This window comes from Trichosurus vulpecula, chromosome 3, assembly GCF_011100635.1.
Source record: "Trichosurus vulpecula isolate mTriVul1 chromosome 3, mTriVul1.pri, whole genome shotgun sequence".
NCBI lineage: Eukaryota > Metazoa > Chordata > Mammalia > Diprotodontia > Phalangeridae > Trichosurus > Trichosurus vulpecula.
The window spans coordinates 85,994,592-86,005,483 of record NC_050575.1 but is presented as its reverse complement, the minus strand read 5'-3'; positions in this window follow the sequence as shown (position 1 = coordinate 86,005,483).

Here is a 10,892-nt window from a genome sequence, read left to right as displayed (position 1 = left end):
GGCCTTGGTTTCCTCATCTGTAAGATGAGAGGTTGAATTAAATGGCCTTTAAGATCCCTTCCAACTGCAAATCTACAGGCAACTATAAAATTTTGCCCCTTTGGTATATGGACATAAAGTTATGTAAGAAACACTGATAAAATCAACTTGAGAAGAAACACAAATAAAAATCTTGAAGAAAGATTGACTTCTCTGAGAACCTGAGAGAAAGCTGACCCTCCCATAAATGTACTGAAAATACCTGTTAGAAGACAGGGCATGAAATGAGTTAAAGATGGAGCTCTGAAGTGCTGTGTGGAGTATCAACTAACATACACATGACTGTCTTCAGGGTTTTGAAGGTTATGACTGAGAAATTATAAATCAAATAACTGTTTGGGGACTATGAGACAAACATCCAAGAATTGTTATGATCACAGCTGACACAATTGTTCAATCTTTTTTTAGTCATGTCCAACTCTTCGTGACTCCATTTGGGATGTTCTTGGCAGAGATACTAGTTTGCCACTTCCTTTTCATTTCACAGATGAGAAAACTCAGGTAAACAGGATTAAGTGACTCCATTTGGGGTTTTCTTGGCAGAGATACTAGTTTGACATTTTCTTCTCATTTTACAGATGTGAAAAATGAGGCAAACAGGATTAAGTGACTTGCTCAGGGTCACACAGCTAGTAAGTTCCTGAGCCCAGATTTGGACTCAGGAAGATGAGTCTCCCTGACCCTAGAACCAGCTCTCTATCCAATGTGCCACCTACCTGCCCTTTCTTCGGATATATTTAGTTTCATGCCATAAGTTTAGAGATGGGTCACTGCCTATTAGGAAATCCCTATGCGAGGCATAAGAAACTATTCAGGAAGGAAACCAAATCAGCTAAGGGAGGTGACTGAAGTCAGACTCAAGTTGTTGGCATCTGATTAGAGGAGATTGCTACATGGAGAATAGTCTGGGTCTTTCAAACCATCTGCAGGCTAAGAGAAAAGATATCTCTCAAGGGTACCTGTGTTGCCCTTTATAATTTAAGAGAAGAGAAAGGAGGAGGAGGAGGAAAAAGACAGATGGTGGACCTATTTTGAGCTATGCTGATATATTTTTGCTAAAAGAGCATAACAGAGACAGTAAAGTGGGAAGCAGCAAGACTGTGAACTTGATAGAAAGATTACTCAAGATAGGGGACTCAATTGTCCAATCACAGGATAGCTCTAGCTATGGCTAAAGTGATGTTGATTCATTAGAGATGAAAAAAGCCTTTTCTAGGTAAGAGGTGGCAGTGGGGGAGGGGAATAAACTTTTCTATAGTACCTACTATGTACTAGACACTGTCCTAAGTGTTTTACAATGATCTCACTTGATCCTCACAACAACTCTGTTGGTGTCCCCATTTTATAGTGAAGGAAAATGAGGCAAATTGACGCAAAAAGAGGTTAAGTGACTTGCCCACGAGCACAGCAGACTTTGAACTCCAGCACACTACACAATGTACCACCCAGCTGCCTATTGCAGTTGGCTCTTCCCTCAAGTTTCTTTTCCCCCACCATGAGCTTTCTCTTCATATCTTTTATTTTTTAATCAAGGTTTGGATTTTTTTTTCAATTACCAAGCAATTTGTACTACCAGCTCCTACCCCACTAGGAAAAAGAGAAAAATACCTTTGTAACAAATATGCACAATCAAACAAAACAAATTCCCATCTTGACCCTGTCTAAAAATGCAGCCTGAATCTATCACCTCTCTTTGAGCATGGCATTCTTCATCATCGGAATAATGGTTGCATATTGTGTTGATCAGAGTTCTTAAATCTCAAAACTCTCAAAGTTTTCAACTTTGATAATGCTATAATATAAATTGTTCCGGTTTTGCTCACTTTGCTTTACATCAGTTCATATAGGTCCTAGGTTTCTCTGAAACCATTCTGTTTCTTATGTTTTATGGTAAAAATGTATTCTATTACATTAATATGCCATACTTTGTTCAGCTATTCCCCAACTGATAAGTTCTCCCTTAATTTCCAGTTCTTTGCCACCATAAAAAAGAGTCGCTATAAACATTTTTGTACATATAGTACCTTTTTCCTCTTTCTTTGATCACTATGAGGTATAAGCCTAGTAGTAATATTTATGAATCAAAAGATTTAGTAACTTTTGGGAAATAGTTCCAAATTGTTTTCCAGAATGGGTGGACTAATTCACAGTTTCACCAAAAGTAAGTTAATGTTCTTGTTTTGCGAAGCCCTTTTGTTATTTGTCATTTTCCTTTTTTTTTCTTAGCTTCGCCAATCTGATAGGTATGAGGTGGAACCTCAGAGTTCTTTTAATTTTCATTTCCCTGATTACTATAATGATTTGGTGCATTTTCATATGGCTATAAATAGTTTGGATTTCTTTCTTTGAGAAATACTTATATTTTTCAACCATTTAGCAACTGGAGAATGGCTCTTACTGTTATAAATTTGAATCCTTTCCTTATAAATCTTGGACATAAGACCTTTATCAGAGAAACTTGCCACAAGAATTTTTTTCTCCAATGAACACTTTCTCTTTTAACCTGAGCCATATTGGTTTTGTTTGATTCTAATAGGGGATGTGAATCTAATAGGGAATTCTAATAGGAAACATAAGGGAGTGGTAACCAGGGAAGGGAGTTTTGCTCTAAGGAGTAACAGAGGTGGTGAGTTAATATACAGAATAATCTGTTGGCATGCCCTTTCTAAAAGTAATGGTCCCATTGACTTGATTACTGTGCTCTTATAAATAAATAAATGTTTCTGTTTAGAGAGAGATTAAGAGTTGCCCCTGCTAATCAAATTATTTTCTTTCCTAAGTACTCCTTTTTTAACTATTCCCCTGCAACCCGGTGAAAAATGAACAAAGAAAAAAAAATCTCCTTATTGAATTAAACAGAAAAATAATGCTTTTGTGTTCATAATATATGATTCACAAGATGGCAAACTAGGCATTTTTTCTGGCCTCCATGAATTATTTAGAAAATCTAAAAGGGGAATTATGCCTTGGAAGTAGAGCAAATACAATTGAATTCACAAGATAGGAAAGAAAGAAGCCCTGTAAAAGCTGTATAAATTAACAGTAGAGAACACTAAACCTTAAGGTGCATACTCATCACCTCTCCTGTATAGGCATTTATGTGCTACCAGGACACACAGACCAATCCATGGGTATGCCAATCTGAAGTGTATACATGTCAGACCTAGACTATCCCATGTCTCCCCAGATCACCTCTCCATAACATGCTTTGGGGTCAGCACAGGAATTCTACCGCTGAACAGATTCTGCCAGCACACCCTAGCCTCCAATCAACTGCCATTACAATAACCATCTTGTTTCAACAAGCAGCAGACATTGTATCTGCCTATGAGGAGGAGGGAGAGAATGGAGAGGGGGTTGGGATGGAACATGACAAATCAAAAAAAAAAACCTGAACATCACAATGCTGGAAATAATACAAGAAAACTGCCCAGAATTTCTGAACGTAAGAAACAAGGCATCAATTTAAAAAATCTACGGGTTGGCTCCAAAAACAAACCCTACACTTAAAACTCCAAGACATATGGTGGTTAAATTTAATAGTTCCAATAACAAATTTTGCAAGTTTCCAGAAGAAAGATCTTTAAATATAAAGGAAAGGGAATTCAAATAACACAAGACTATTCTGCATCCAATAGAAACTGTGGGAAGGAATGGAATAATACAGGGAGTCTCAAAAGTTTTAGTACATTTTAAAACTTTTACTAGCTTTAGTAGCTTAAAACTGCCCTAAGACTTTGGGAATACCCTGTATATCCCAAAAAGCAAAGGATCTCAAAATGCAACCCCGAAATGACATACTTTGCAAACCTGAGTGTAATCATCAGTGGAAAAAAAAGGACATTTAATCCAAGAGGGGCTTTTGAGGATTCCTGCAAAAAATAACAAGAACTCACACATGAATAGATTAATTAAACAAAGACATCACCACCCTGAGCACTATATATAAACCTAAGTCTCTTAGTTTCAGGAAATCAAGATCTCTCCTTGAAATTAAGTCTTCCATTCAAGGAAGTCTGATTAAATATTTGATTCAAGTGAGACCAAGGACTTCAGAGTATGACACTGATAATATTATTTCTTATTATCTATAACACAGTGGAGGCCTTCTTGCTATATTCTGCCATAGCTGCAAGGGAGGACAAGGGTGCTTGAGGGTAGAGGAGGTTTGAAATAGTCATTGTATGTGTGTGTGCGTGTGTGTGTGCATGCGTGTGCATGTGAGTGTATGTATGTGTGTGTGTGTGTGTGTGGAGGTATTGAAGGGATGATTATGATCACGAGTCAATCAGAAAAGAATAGTGAAGTATCAAGAACCCAATTGAAGTTAGACAACATAGATTTCTAGTAGACCCATCTGGCCCAATAGTGTAACTTCCTTCGGTAACATTCTGCCTAATTAAAATAGGAACAGAAAAAGGGGAAGATGGGGAGAACCTAAGGGTGGGGAATGATCAGTTTCCCAGTAAGAGGAAAAAGGATTAAAATGCAGAGGACTGCGTCTATTTTAAGTCTATCTAACATATAGTTTCCAGATCTAGGGAGGCAATATTTCCCTTGTATTCTGCCCTGGTCAGATAACATCTGGAGTATTATGTTTGGTTCTTGGTACCATTTTGTGGTAAGAAGATTTAATCAGTGGAGCCATGGATCAATTTGATGAATTTGGCCAATGGACTTGATTAAATGACAGGGCACCAACCTTTGTCTGGGGTTATTGGAAGGACACCTTGCTAAAAGGACCCAGGGAACTCTCAAACTGAGACCTGGGAAGAACCATACTCTAGAGAAGCTAAGGTCACCCACTGCGTCCTGGGTCATGGCAAGTCATCTTGACTTTTGTCTTGCCACTGGACTTTGATGACTCTGGAAGAGAGATGGAGGCTGATGGCTTTGGGCAACTCTGCCTCCATCAAATCCAGTTCACTCACAAGTCAAAACATCACCCTCGTGAAGTCGTTGGTCTTCTTTCGAGAGTGAAGGATGAACAACACGGACTTCCAGACCAGAGAATCACAGAACAGAACTTAATGGGGTAAGTAGGGGAGGGTGGGGAAATGTGGAGGGAATAAGCTATATGTTTGCCCCGATCTGTACCTCAAATCCCTAATGCCTTTTTCTTTTTCTAAGCACACGTCAGAAACTAGAGTTCCTGAGAAAGGCCTTTCCCTGCCCAAGCCACTAAGGCATTGCTAGAGCTCCTGAAGAATCATATTGTAGCTAGACACGGACTTGCCTGGAACTAGGGATCCCAAGAGTGGACTTTGCTGGCCTTGTGAATAGTCTCAAGTTCAAGAATTTGAGTATTGGTCTTAAAGAAGGAGATTTCATCAACAGTATGCTTTTTGGGGAAGGAAGAGGATTGCCTATATGGTCTCTGAAGCCATGAGACTGGAGTCATGTCATGGTGGGTTAGGGGAGGAGGGGGAAGAGATCTGGACCTTATTAACCCTGCCTGCTATTTTTACCATGAATTGCTCAGACAGTGTATTTTGGAGATGAGAAGGAATGCTAATTCAACTGTCCCCAAAGGGTGCTTACTTGATGGTCTATTTGCATGCTTTTTATGTTTCTATAGCAACATATATACTCACTCATGGATCACACACACACAATTCACAAGATTATATATTATTATGTACTATGTCTATGAGATTCACAAGATTTTATATGTGTATGTGCATGTATATGTGTGCATATATGCATATGTGTATATATGTATGTATGTGTGTATATATGTGTGTGTGTGAATGCATATGATTCATGAATCCTTTGAGTCTTATGTAATTTCTGTAGGGGGTGAAGTCAATTAGCTCTTGGAATGAGGTATTTACTTCAAAGACATAACGAGAAGAAAAGTACAAATATTTCCCCTCAACATACTCTCTGCATTGGCCATGTCAAAAAAAAGTTTCATTCTGTACTCTGAGTCCTTTACCTCTATCGCGAGGTGGGTAGCATGTTTCATCATGAATCCTCTGGAATCGTGACTGGCCATTATGCTGATCAGAGTTCCTAAGTCTTTCAAAATTACTTATCTTTACAATGTTATTGTTGTAGTATAAATTGTTCTCCTGGTTCTATTCACTTCACTCTGTATCGATTCATGCAAATCTTCCAAGGTTTCTCTGAAACCAAACCTTTCATCATTTCTTAAGGAATAATAGTATTCCATTGCTTTCATATTCCATAATTTTAAAAGTCATTTCCCAATTTACAGGTACCCCCTGAGTTTCCAATTCTTTGCCACTACAATAAAGAACTGCCATAAACATTTTTGTACTTCTGGTTCCTTTTCTTCTTTCTTTGATCTCTTGGGCATAAGCCTAGTATCCAGGGGGTACAGCCAAGATGGCAGAGTTATAGGAAGTAATTCGGTAAGCTCCTTTCCACAAACTGCTTCTAACAGATATAGAAAATGCACCAGACTGAATTCTGAGAGGAAATCTGGAAAAAATCACGGTGAGTCCTTTGTCCAGCAGAGGTAGGCATAGGGAGACAGACAGAGAACTCTGTAGACACTAGGGACAAGATCACTAAAGGAACAAATGGTGAATGGAACATTCCAGTGCCCCAGGGAGAGTCTGTGCAGTAGGGTAAGAAGAGGTCTCAGACCCATACAGGGGCCCCTTCAGATCCATGCTGCGGCGCTGTGACAGGACAGGTCCCAAGTGGCAGCTTTTTCATCCACTACCCAGTACAGATCTAGAGCAGAGTGAGAAGGGTACCTACGTACAACAGTGGGCAGTATGTAGAGAAAGGAGGAAGTTCAAAAGCTAGTAGCAACAGCAGCAGCAGCGAGCAGCAGTTCTAGAATATCTGGGCAGTTTTCTTTTATGATTTCTTGAAATATATCAGGGTTTTTTTATGGTTGTTATTGCTGTCATGGCTTTCAAGTTATCCAATGATTCTAAAATAATTTCTTCTTAATCTGTTTACCAGGTCATTTGTTTTTGAAGTGATACGTCATATTTCCTTCTATTTTTCAGCCTTTTCACCTTGTTTTAATGTTTCTTGTCTCATAGAGTCTTTAAGTTCTGTTTGATATATTATAATTTTCGAAGAGTCTTTTAGTTGGGTAAGTTTTGTATCTCTTGTACTAAGCTGTTAATTCTCCCTCCAAAACTCTCATTTCTTTTACAATTCTTCCCTCTAGCACCTTAATTCCACTTATAAAATCCCTTTAAATTCTTAAAATTTTTGCTTCTCTTCTAGGAATTCTATTTGGCCTCAAAGTCAAACTATGTTTTATTTTGAAACTTTGTAAATATTTTTGGAGGCATTCTCTTTTTCTTGGTTTCTTAGGTGTTCCAGGCATCATAAGAACTTATTGTAAGTAAGTCTTTTGTTGTTGTTGCTTATTCATTTTTTCCAGACTTATTCCCTAAATTGTCCCTTTGTATTAGGGCGCAGCTCTGAACCACTCTAGAGGGAATGTCATGTTTTGTTTAGTCTTGATTTGTATTTTCTGGGGACCTGCCATTGCTTTGTCTAAAAAGTTAAGTGCTATGTTCTTAAAGGATCCCAGAAATGTATCAGGCTGGACCTATAAGCTTTCGTTGCACTCAAACTGGTCAGATCCAGAGTGAAGTCTGATTGCTTCCTTCCTGGTCTGAGCCTTGCAAGCTTCTGACCCTGGTTTTGGTCTAGGTAACACAACTATATATAGGTTTGCTTTGGTTGAAGCTGTTATAGATTGCTGCTAACCTAACCACAGTCAGCTAGCTGAAATGTTCTGTGGGTTCAATGCAAAAGAACTGCAAACTTCCTCCTGATTTAAGCTCCATGACCTGTTTATTCAGTTGCAGACCTCACAATGGGCAGGAGGCTGATTCTGCAACCACATTCTGTGTCAGAGACACACAATTGCTACTTGATTCTGTTCCTGTTCCTTGCCTAGTACACTGAGCACATCAGGCCCTTGACCCTCTGCCCTGGTAAACAGCCCCACATCTGCCATTCCTAGGTGCAGGTTCCCTGGTCAGCCCAGGATAAATTTGCTACCCAGCTCTGGAGTCATAGTGACAGAGTTACCATTTGGCTCCCATTCTTGCTTCCCAGCAGGGTCAGGCCCTGTTGGATCCTAGACTGATCCTTGCCCTAATATATAGCTGCAGGCCTCAATTCAGTTCCCAGAGTAGAAGGCTCTGTTGTAGTACCTTTCTTGATAGACCCCATGCCCAGTGCTCACAGATCTTTGTCTATATCCCTCCGCATCTGATGGAGTTGAAAAATGACTCACTGTAGTTTTCACTTGGCTTTCTGACCATGGCTCAGTCTGGTGTTTTTTCCAGATCTTTGATGGAGTAGTTCTTGGGGACATCCTAGGTTATGCTACTTCCTCTTACTCCACCACTTCTGTTGGTCTTCCAATATGGCCAACATGGGAATATTCATAAGAATTGATTCAGAGTGAAATAAATAGAAGTAAAAGAACAATATACAACATGACTACATCAATGTAAATAAAAAGACCCATAAAGGGAAGCTGAACTTTGAGTAACTGAAAAATCATTGAAAGTTCTGGAGAAGAGATAAGGCAACATATCTAACCTCCAAAGAGGTAGGAGACTACTAGAAGAGGATATTGTATACATTGTAGATAAGGTTCCCGAATAAAGTTGTTTTTGCTCAGTTCTGTTTCTTTGTATGTTCCTCTTAAGTCAGAATTATTTCATTATTGATATTTGTATCCTCAGGGTCTACCACAGTGCCTGGTACATATTAGGTAATTAATGCTTACTGACTGCATATTGTGAGGGTTAAATTTGGAGGGGGTAGGAATTAATTGTGATGTAAAGGAAAAAGGCATAAATAATATATATGTATATATATATATATGTGTGCATATATATATATATGCACACACACACACACACACACACACACACACACATATATATATATAAAATGAAATGAATCTAAATCTGAGTCAATGATCCTGGGATACAAGGTGCTATTGATAGTGATGGCAAAACTGGGAAGATATTCCTTTTTGGGGATTTTTTTCCCACCAACGTGGCAGGGAAGTGTTCTTTCTATTCTTCAACATAAAGCCATCATGGAAAATTGCCAAATCAGAAAATCTGTGAATCAGTGAATGTTTGTAAAATTGATGAGGTTTTTTTGCTTTTCCTGGTAACAAATCCTTTGTGCTCAATAAAAAAGAAAGCACTTATCACTTGGATTGTATGTTATCTGTTAAATCAATAGGAATGAAAGTTTGTTGTTATCTGTGCAAGTTCCAGAGTGCAATTAAGGACAAAGCAAATTCTTGCAGGGAAAAATCAGCATAGAGCTTCTTCTCCTTCAGGGACGTGATCTCTGTTTTCTAAGAAGAATTCAGAGTTGAGAATGAGCAAATCAAAGGCTTTGTTGCATAGCTCTCAATTCTCAATGCTCTCACAAAAACTCACATAATTTGAGATTATATTTAGGCTTTCTTGAAATGCAAATGAAAGTTTGCTGCAATCTCTGCAAGGTGTTTACGATCACAATTCAGGGTGCTAAACATTCTACAGAAAAATGAAATCTTCTGTTCTTTTGAGGAGTCTCTGTGTTATAAGATGAATGCACAGATTCCAAGCTGCAGGCCACAAGACACAGGCTCTTCTATTCAAGATTTTCATCCAGAAACATTTTTAGTGTCTCAAAGAGCAAAAGCTAATCCAAGAGGCACACACCCACACCCACACCCACACACACACACACACACACACACATACACAACTTTTTGATAAAATTATGAGGATATAGTTTAAAATGTTTCCTTAATGAAGCTTTAGAAACCCAAGTATAATGGTAAAAATTTTAAAACATCATAACTGGAAGATATGTAGAATAGAGTTGAAAAGAAATAGCCAAGGGTATGAGTGAGTCAATAATATTATCACCAAAATTGGTTAATCAATCAACAGGCACTTACTGATCTCATTATACGTGAAGCTTTGTGCTAGGAACATAAAGAAAAATGCCAAGCAGTCTCTGCTCTCAAGGACCATATGTTAGAATAGGGAAGACAATGTTCATGTGTAAAGAGAGCAATCTCATGGAACATGTACTCAATTGCCCTTCTTTATTCTAGCCTGCTACAGGTACTGGCTTTAACACTTGGGGATAATCTGACAGAATGTATCTCAGTGCTTAAGGATAAAGGCTCTTTGAAATGACAAAGTGGTCCCTTCAATGGTTGCTGAGCTGGAGGAGCAGACAACTCAATGAATCTTTACAGAAGTGAGATACCTTTTGGCTCACACATCATACTTTTACCCTCCTGTGCGAAGGTGAGTAGTACTCTTTGTCAATAAACTCCTCGAGTGGAGGTGGAGGGATGGGCTAGGTGCTCTTTCTCCCATTCTCTGGACAATGGATCAGGGATTCAAATAGGTGAGTTTGTCCCTGGGCCCCTAGCTGCTTTTTCTGCCTTATATTACCCTTCCTGAGTAGATGACCAAACATTGTTCTTGAGGAGGAAATGGCCAGGCTTGGAGGTGATCTTGTCAGTTCAAGAAGTCCAGAGTTCCTGAATTAAATGAGTGGAGCTGACTGGAAGCAAGCGAAGCTTCTGCATTGGTGAAGACGATTACTAACAAAAGGAAGGCTCCATTTCCTTTCTTGCCTTGACAGAAGACATGGACTTCACTAAAGAACATACCTAGTCAATAATCCTGCAAAGTGCTTCATATTTATATAACATTTAAGTATCAGTCTCTTAGCAGATTGTACCAGTAGTGATATATTAAGTTATTGTATTCTTGAAGTCCTTCTGTAATGTATGCTGTATGACTTTTGTGTCCAGGCTGTCCTAGGTCTCTTTCTCTAGATTTCTTGACTGTGTGGTTGGTTACCAGTGA